The sequence below is a fragment of the Palaemon carinicauda genome, chromosome 9, assembly GCF_036898095.1.
Source record: "Palaemon carinicauda isolate YSFRI2023 chromosome 9, ASM3689809v2, whole genome shotgun sequence".
NCBI lineage: Eukaryota > Metazoa > Arthropoda > Malacostraca > Decapoda > Palaemonidae > Palaemon > Palaemon carinicauda.
Window position 1 is genome coordinate 164,567,209 of NC_090733.1, and position 10,000 is coordinate 164,577,208.

Here is a 10,000-nt window from a genome sequence, read left to right on the forward strand (position 1 = left end):
CTGTATATGAGGAGGAAACTATGCCGCTTCTCTATGTCCAGCTCTAGATGTGATTGGCAATATATCACACAAAACAACCTTCCTATCAGCTTCGTAACTAACGATTCCCATTCGCCATCATTAGAGGGGGGGGGGGGGTCGTTTGAAGGCTGTTAGGGAACTGGTACGCCATCTCTTATTTGAAAAATGCATTACATTAATTTCTTTGTTTTTGTAATTCGACATAAATTGGAGCATAATTTTTGGATTAGCGATTAAAGGGAATTTAATTTTATCCAAGAGCTTCAGTTAAAGCAGAGATGAATTTATTTGTTAATTAATATATCGTAATGAATTATGTATTATTCTGAGATGCCTTATTAGAATAACTGATGGCTATTTAAACTTAATTCATAAAATTAATTGTTAATTTTCATTAAGGGTGATTATCATTAGGTAATCTTTTACGTCGTTTACCACATATTAATGAGTTTATGTTCTTTTAAACTTATCACTGTATTTAATATTTATATCTTTTTTCTTATGGAATATGTATTCGCTGAAACGTTTAATAATAATAATAATAATAATAATAATAATAATAATAATAATAATAATAATAATAATAATAATAATAATAATAATTTTTATTTTTACTTTTTCTAGAGTGCTTTTGCCTCAAGGGTAAAACCTAACTCTTTATTTTAAGGAAACTTAATTCAACTTTTGCTTTAAGAAATAATTCTTATCAATTCTGGTGAAACTTTTTTTTTTAAAGAACATAATTGAGGAAGGGTCAATGAAATACAAATCAGAATTTTATTTTTTAAGTTTCCTTATATTTCAATTTTATGGTCTTTGAAATATATTGTATCATGAACAATAATATTCCATTTATTCTATCTTTTATCTGTTGAAGAAGTTGGCGAACAAATACGTTAATTATGAATAATTCAAGTAAATAGAAAAATAGAAACTTTCTAACAATATATAAAAACAAAGCGAACAAGGTGTTTCCGAGCAAAGGAAAAAAAAAATAATGGAAGAAGAAAGAAATGTAAGACATAAAATAGCGAAAGAGTATTCCTTTACATCGAAAAAGGAAAAAAAAAAAAAAAAAAAAAAGACAGGCAAGACATGACATATAACCTATCAGACAGAATAGGTCACGCGTCTTCATAAAAACCAAAGTCAATAAGTTTCCCTCCCTCCCTCATTCTGTTTCCCCTTTAGGTTCCAAGGGTTCGTGGGTAGTCTCCGGAAACTCCTACCAGCCCCCCAAAACTGTGGAGGTTATCCTCCCCCCCCCCCCCGCCAATAACCCAACCCAAGAAAGCTGACCTTCCAACCCTACCTACAAAGCGTGTCTTATTTCATCTTTTCCTAATATTAACGTCTGTCTATTCTCGTAGGATTACTTCCTCAAAATCATCTTCAGAGAGAGAGAGAGAGAGAGAGAGAGAGAGAGAGAGAGAGAGAGAGAGAGATATTATTACGAACGGTGCGCTCCCTCAGATTTTCAATTATGACCTGCGTGCGCAGATTGCCCGGACATTATTTCCGGACGGGGGCTGTTAGACAGTCAGTCATAGCCCCCTTCGGATCATTCATGTCTCATCTTTTTCGTACTCTCTTGTCGCATCAGCAAATCACAACAGTCACCTAACTATCAAATACGTAATTTACCAGTTGGATCACCTGCAACGAGATGAATTCTCAAGGAATTGCGACCATACCGTTCTTTTCCTCGCCTAGGCTGGGGATCGAACGCGTATCCTATTACTTAGCAGGGGCTTGTTGGATGGTAGAGCAGAAAGATTAGCAATAGTCTCAGATTGGTCTGATAAACTTCCCATTTTGTTAACATATATATAAGGTCAATAATCTTTTTTTTTTTTTTTAAAATTTCTTAAGTATTTCAAAGGTTTAGTGCAACAATTCACAATAAAGGGTTTATGAATGTATTCGAGCCATTCAGCACCCGGTGCAACTGGGAGAACACTATCCTCAATTGAAATAATATATCCTGTTAGATGTAAGAAATGAATCGAGGACGTAGGTATAGTAGAATGCCAACAAAAGATGGCATTAGAGAACAAAGTGGAGCTGCAAAGACAATAAGGAACTAATGGCTACAACCTTACGGAGCCCTCAAGGAACGAGAGATTTGGGCGATACTTCTCAACTGCTTACAGGAATGGATGTGATCGGAAGGATGCTTTCGAATTAACTCTCTCTCTCTCTCTCTCTCTCTCTCTCTCTCTCTCTCTCTCTCTCTCTCTCGTGGAGTTACCTGGAACGTTCTGAAATGGACTCATTCTAAAAATTGACTATGCCTCAGTTCACAATATTAGTGAATTATGTGCCTAATTATAAGTTGAAGGTTGTGGGTCCAGATAAGGAGAGAGAAAAAAAAACCAGAAGAAACCCAGATATGAGTTTCTAACAAAACAATTGCATACCCTCAAAGAGAGGAGGGCCTAGACGAAGTAATCCCAACCCTTATTTTCTTTCTACAATAAAATTCCGGATTCTTTCCCAATCGGGTTCACTAATCCTCCTAGTTTCAAAGACGTTAAATTAAAAATACATAAAAACCTAAAAACATAAATTCTGTAGTTCCAATATCTACATAACTTACTTCCAATACACGAGAACATACAACAATAATACATCATCAACAACCACAACAAAAATAAAAAATAATAATAATAATTGACGAGTCTGACAGAAATCCAACCAACCACTCCTCCTCCCTCCCCCCCCCCCCAACGTAACGGGAGGAGATGGGGAGAGGATGATGGGTGGGAATTGGGGTTACCCCTCACGTCATTTATGATGACATGTCGATAGGTCATTACTTTTTTAATCATGGGGATCGGACAAAACGATATATTGTGAACCCGTGAATAGGAAATGATGATTTTCGGAAATGGGACAAACTCCATTATCGGGCTTCGCCATATAGCTTAGATAATCAAGGGATGAGTTTTAGCCAAATGAACCGGTGATTGTTTGGGTATATACTGTATATCTATATAAATTTTTTTTTTCGAACATGTTTATTTATTTCATTCAGAATTATAGTGAGTAACGTTGTAGGCATGTTTTCCGTAAATATATTCTTTTGGTAAATTCGTGCATAAATCATACAACTCTCTCTCTCTCTCTCTCTCTCTCTCTCTCTCTCTCTCTCTCTCTATATATATATATATATATATTATATATATATATATATATATATATTTATAAATATATATAAACAAATATACATATATATATATATATATATATACCACTATATATTCATATACACACATATATATATATATATATATATACATATATATATATATATATATATGTACTAAGAATTTTTGCTGCCGGAGTTTCGCCGTAGGATCTTTCGCCACGGACTTTTTGCCGTAGATCATTTTGTCGGCCAGGTCTTTCAGCCGCAAGGAATTTCTGCCGTAGAAATAATAAAGCATGTCAAGAGTATGAAATTAAAGGGTATCATAAAATAGAAAATCAGTTTTCATTCAATATGATAATACACTCATCTTGGAAAATAAAAGAATTTCAACATAACTAATGCAAACTAAAAATAATTTTGAATGATGGATATATGAAATATGAAAAGACTAATATGAAACTTTATTTGAGTTCAGAATGAATGTATATCCAATATAATACTTCGTAAATAAATATGGAAACTATTTAGGAAGTTGATATTAATAGCTTTTTAAAAATCAACCCATAACGTGCCTGGTTGTAGAGTTAAACTCTAATCCTTTGGCACAGGAAAAAAGATTCGAAGTAGGAATATGTAACGCATATACCTGGTTTTAGATATCAGGGGTACACTTGACTATTCCGTCACAAACCCAATTTTCCAAATCATCTAATCAAAAATTAGTACCATAAACTAAGATTCTGCTGAAGTCACGTTCTCCACTGTCGTATAATGAAACGTTTAAGCTTCTTCGAAACACTGAAATGTTACAGGAATTGCATACCCATTTCTAGCATTGGGGATAAGAGGAGCACATACATTTACCTGCCTCCACTTCATAACATTTTGTGATAAAGTTGCATTTGTTGACATGAGATAACACATTGCACTATCAAAGCGAGATGAAACATTGTCAATTAGGGTTCTTACTGACAACTGAGATTCTTTAGCACTTACTTTCATTCTTGCTTGGGTGCCATACACTTCTGGATCTTTTTTTTTTTTTTTTTTATTTGGGGGGGGGGGACTATGGTCATCAATGGTTTTGCTTATTAATATATGATCCCACTATTTAAAATTGTGCGGATTCTTGTCATATATTTTTGGAAACGACACATCCAATGCTTAATTCATCTCCGAGTTCTGTCAATTCTGTAAACGAAATTGGCATCGTCTTAACTTTTCACCTCCACAGCTAGTTTTCATCGTATGCGGCATTGTAGATGGGCTAGAATAATGGTTCATAAATATATTCTGCTTGAACAAACTTATTTAAAACTTAAGAAATCGACCGAATTGCTTGTTCATATTCAAAACGACTTGATTAAATCTTTAGAAGTCACAGCTAATTTGAGTCTTTGTATAACGACGGACAGGACCTCCCATATGCATACATTACTACCTAATTAGACTTCCCCATCTAACCTAACCTATAAGCCGTGTCCTTACCTACTTACCTAAAAGGGGGATCTACCATATTCTTACACCCCCCTTACACTGCCGTATTCTCAACGATAGGGTTGAAAATAGAGGTGTTATGGGGCACGGCCGTCATCATAATTTACTTAAATTACTTGTTTAATTCTTTCATTTTCAAAGATGACTGTATGATCATATCAAAAGAAATAATCTTTTTATTTCATACTACCCTTTTATTCTCATACTTTTGACATACTTTATCCGTGGCAAAAAGTACTACGGCGAAAACTCAAGCGGCAAAAATTCCAGTCACCATTCATATACACACACAGACACACACACATATATATCTATATATATATATATATATATATATATATATATATATATATATATATATATATATATATATGGATTAGATATATATATATATATATATATGTGTGTGTGTGTGTATATATGTATATATATTTATATATAAGCCATATATTTTAATACATTAAAGTCTTTATTTTCTTACCGTCCTCGGGATCAGATCCCCAGGCGAAATTACTCAAAGACTATAGCATCTGACCAGCCGGGTTTCGAACCCTAGTCCTGGATACTTGTATGACAGTGACACTACCACTTAGCCACAAAGCAAGATCTTTCTTCGTGGCTAAGTGGTACTGTCACTGTCATACAAGTATCCTGGACTAGGGTTCGAAACCCGGCTGGTCAGATGCTATAGTCTTTGAGTGATTTCGCCTGGGGGTCTAATCCCGAGGTTGGTTAGAGAATTCAGACTTTAATGTATTAATATATATGGCTTATTTGAACATGAAAAAACACGTCTAAATGTGCAAAATTTATCATATATATACATATATATATACACACACATATATATATATATACAGTATATATATGTTTATATATATAAATAGATAGATAGATAAATATATATATGTATATATATATATATATATATATATATATTCATCTATCTATCTATTTATATATATATAAACATATATATACAGTATATATATATACATACATATATATATATATATATATATATACATATATATTTATATATATACATATATATCTGTGTGTGTGTGGGTGTGAGTGTGGGTGTGGGTGTGTGTGTGCGCGTGTGTGTGGATGATTACATATTTGACGTTTACCCTAAAGTAAGCTGATTGTAGAAAGGTCAACTCATTGGTTTATAATATTCTCCTGACCATGACTGACCATAACTTTAAAGCTTTTACAGAAATATGAGTATTTGTAACCAAATTTACATTGAATGTAACCTTTCATAATCGGTTAATTAAAAAAAAATACGTCAATCACCATCATCATCATCAGCTCCTCCTAAGAGGTGAGAAAATACGGCAATAGTTACTAAAAATAATGAACCCATCTATTTTGATTACCTGTGTTTTTCATAATAGCCAGAACAATATTATGATCCTATACAAATTAATTATTGAACCCCTCTAATCCTTTTTATTACCAACCTCAGCAAAATAGGCCTAGGCAATCCCTCTCTTGTTTTTTTTTTTTTTTTTTTTTTATATTGTTGTTGTGATAGACGTCGACGAAGCTGATGAGCCGAAAAAACAACAGCTAACTGACCGCGAAACATTAAGGAAGAAAGAGTTGAAGATCTCTCTTTTCTTTTTCTTTGCGTGAGTGTAGGCCTAAGTCAATTTGTCAGTGTCCGAGACGTGCCTCTAACTGATGAAAGGAAGATAAATATGAGGAAAGGAGGGTTCCTTGTTCATTCTTCTTCATTATCGACAAGAGGAGAGAAAACAATGTTTATCGGAACCTGAGTTGAAAATTCAAGTTCACAGGTAAGGTGAGGAACTGTCAGATGATAGAGGGAAAAATATTCAGCCATAAGATCACAATACTCTAACACACACACAAAAAAAAAAAAAAAAAAAAAAAAAAAAAAAAAAAAAAAAAAAAAAAAAAAAAGTAATAAATTTGGTAAAATCAGTTCTTGGTGTCTGTTTTAACAAATACCACGTAACATCATCCGGAAAATACAGATAATAATCGAAATGGCATAAATTTTCATTTAATATCGTGATTCTATTGGCTGTGAGGTTACTTCCCTTCTGAGAAGGGTTGGTAGGATGGGATGAAAAAAGGTGCTCAATTATATACTTTTACTTTATTTATACAGACACAAAAACAGGGGATGGGGGGGGGGGGGTTTGGTCAGCGTCGGCTCTTAACCCCAAATACAGAAGTATTACACAATAACATCCATACTTTACTTTTGCATGTACAAAAGTCGTAGACTACCTTATATGAGAAAATAATAGGAGAAAAAAACTGATGTTGCCCCACTAGAAGAATTACAAGCTTAAAGTATCCAGTTAATAAGATCACACAAACGGAAGGAAAAAATGTTTTTCAGAATGTCCTTATCTACAAGAGGTCCTCATATGGTCTTGATTGATCTAATATTCCAAAGAATGGTGATTGGCTTCAGGTTTTTTCTAACCATCTCCTTATAATATTATCAGGACTTCTTCCAAAAAGATTGACTACTAGAAGGAATTTATGATTCCTCCGGAAGATGAACACCAGGGAATAATCAGGATTTCTCCCCAAGATGATTAACCCTTAGAAGGAATTTATGATTCCTCCACAAGATGAACACAGGGAATAATCACGATTTCTTCCATAGATGATTGACCCTAAGAAAGAATCTATGATTCCTCCACAAGAAGGACACCAGGGAATAATCAGGATTTCTCCCACAGATGATTAACCCTTAGAAGGCACTTATGATTCCTCCACAGGATGAACACCAGGGAAGAATCAGGATATCTCCCACATAAGATTGGCACACGAAGGTATTTATTATTCCTCTGGAAGTTGAACATCAGGGAATAATCAGGATTTCTCCTCCAGATGATTAACCCTTTGAAGGTATTTATTATTCCTCAGGAATAATCAGGATTTCTCCCACAGATGATTGACCCTTTGAAGAAATTTATGATTACTCCAAAAGATGAGCACTAGGGAATAATCAGGATTCCTCCCCCAGATGATTAATCCTTAGAAGGACTTTATGGTTCCTCCAAAAGATGAACACCAGGGAATAATCAGGATTTCTCCCCCAGATGATTAACCCTTAGAAGGAATTTACGATTCCTCCACAAGACGAACACCAGGGAATAATCAGGATTTCTCCCCCAGATAATTAACCCTTAGTAGGTGTTTATGATTCCTCCACAAGATGAACACCAGGGAATAATCAGGATTTCTCCCCCAGATAATTAACCCTTAGTAGGTGTTTATGATTCCTCCACAAGATGAACACCAGGGAATAATCAGGATTTCTCCCCCAGATGATTGGCACCTAGAAGGTATTTATTATTCCTCTGAAAGATGGAAACTAGGGCGAATTCATGATTCCTCTGAGTGCATTTTAATTCCACCGGTGTATTCATGATTCCTCGGGTGGATAAACGAATGGGCCCAAGAAGGTGCTTTTGACTCAATTGGAAAATGTACCAGATAGGGTATATGTGGTTTTCATGGAAGATAGTTCCCTGGGGATATTCATGAATCTTAGAGATGGAACCCAGATGGATTTCATAATTCCAGATATACTACAACTTTAAACATCTGAAACACTATGGGTTCAAATTTATGTAACACTACATTTTAACAGTAGTAAAAAAAATCTGTTGCGAATTCAATAACCAAGATTGCTATGGTATGTTGTCTATTTTGGTAATACTTTAAATGGAAATTAACCCAAAGGTCACTTTACCCTATTCATACGGTCTTGAGCCCAGCTTGAGTACATGAACTCTCATGGGAAGAGTTGATTATCATACATCATTAGGCCCAATGGACAACAATACTTATTTTTCTTGTGCATACTACAAAAAGTTTAAACGTAAAGACTTCCACAATCATCTATTACAAAATTACAAACAGGTAAAATCCAAAACAGCATAGTGTACTAGAAATAATAACAAAATGTACTTTATAATTTTATATTTTTTATAATATTGCTAAATTTCTAAAATGTGCCTTCACTTTAGACAGCACAGCAAAGTTTGTATACATCCAGTCTAAGTATTCGTCCACACTTACAGCAGACCAGATTAAAAAAAAAAAGTCACCCTCAATGACAGCAGAGCTATTTGAAATAATTATCAATGCGGAGAGTAGTTAATATGTAATAACTGGTGACAGATTTCAATTTCTACTATAAATAATTACTGTGTTTTAGATATTTATAATGTCAGTGATGCTTAGGAGAAAAAAAATTAAAGGGTTTGATTTATAAATTAGGGATATATAATCCGGCGATGGGCCCTGTGAGACCATTCAACACCCAAATAAAATTGGAGAAAACCCCTGAAGTATAATATGAAGTAAAAGTTAAAAAAAAACCTTGGACAGCTAGATAGAAAAAGAAGAAGAGGGAATGGAGTTAATGTAGATGTTTATAAAGTGGGTGCAGCTAAGGGCCGAAGGAACGCTGGGAAGGCCCTTAAATAATACCTACAATGAACCCCACGTTGGCACTAAACCCCTACGGAAAGAGAACAAGAAAGACTCTTTATAGTAAACACTGCTTGCCTCATTGTTTTATTCCGGCATTGCGAAACTTGAGACATTTAGTGATCTGTACGTTTTACATGAAATATTTGGTTAATGAGTAGTCTCGGAGGGTTTCTTTCCAAGTCTCTCCCATTGAGGAGTCTCTTTGACTCTTGGTCTCCCATCTAATGTGAATTTATTTCTGGTTAATGAGTACTGTTTCGGAGGGTTTCTTTCCAAGTCTCTCCCATTGAGGAGTCTCTTTGACTCTTGGTCTCCCATCTAATGTCGCTTTATTTCTGGTTAATGAGTAATGTCTCGGAGGATTTCTTTCCAAGTCTCTCCCATTGAGGAGTCTCTTTGAGTCTTGGTCTCCCATCTAATGTCAGTTTGTTTCTGCGAGTCTCTCTCTCTCTCTCTCTCTCTCTCTCTCTCTCTCTCTCTCTCAGCAAAACCTCACGATTTCTCTCTCCTTGAGTGCCTCTTAATCTCAAGAGTAGAATTCTCTCTCTCTCTCTCCTCTCTCTCTCTCTCTCTCTCTCTCTCTCAAGTAGTTTCTCTCATGGTCTATTTTTGGGGGGAGTGAACTCATTAGTAAGTATTATGACATTCTCATGCTGTAAATGGAGCATTTACTAAACAGTAAGCAATTACATTAATGTAAGTGCCCCACGGAAACTGCATAAACATTTTTGAAAGTCATCAGAAATAGCAAAGTGCATCAAAACAAATGTAATTTTGTCGTCCGATTTTTGTGACGTGATAACCCACTAAAATCATGTTTTTGTTGTTGTT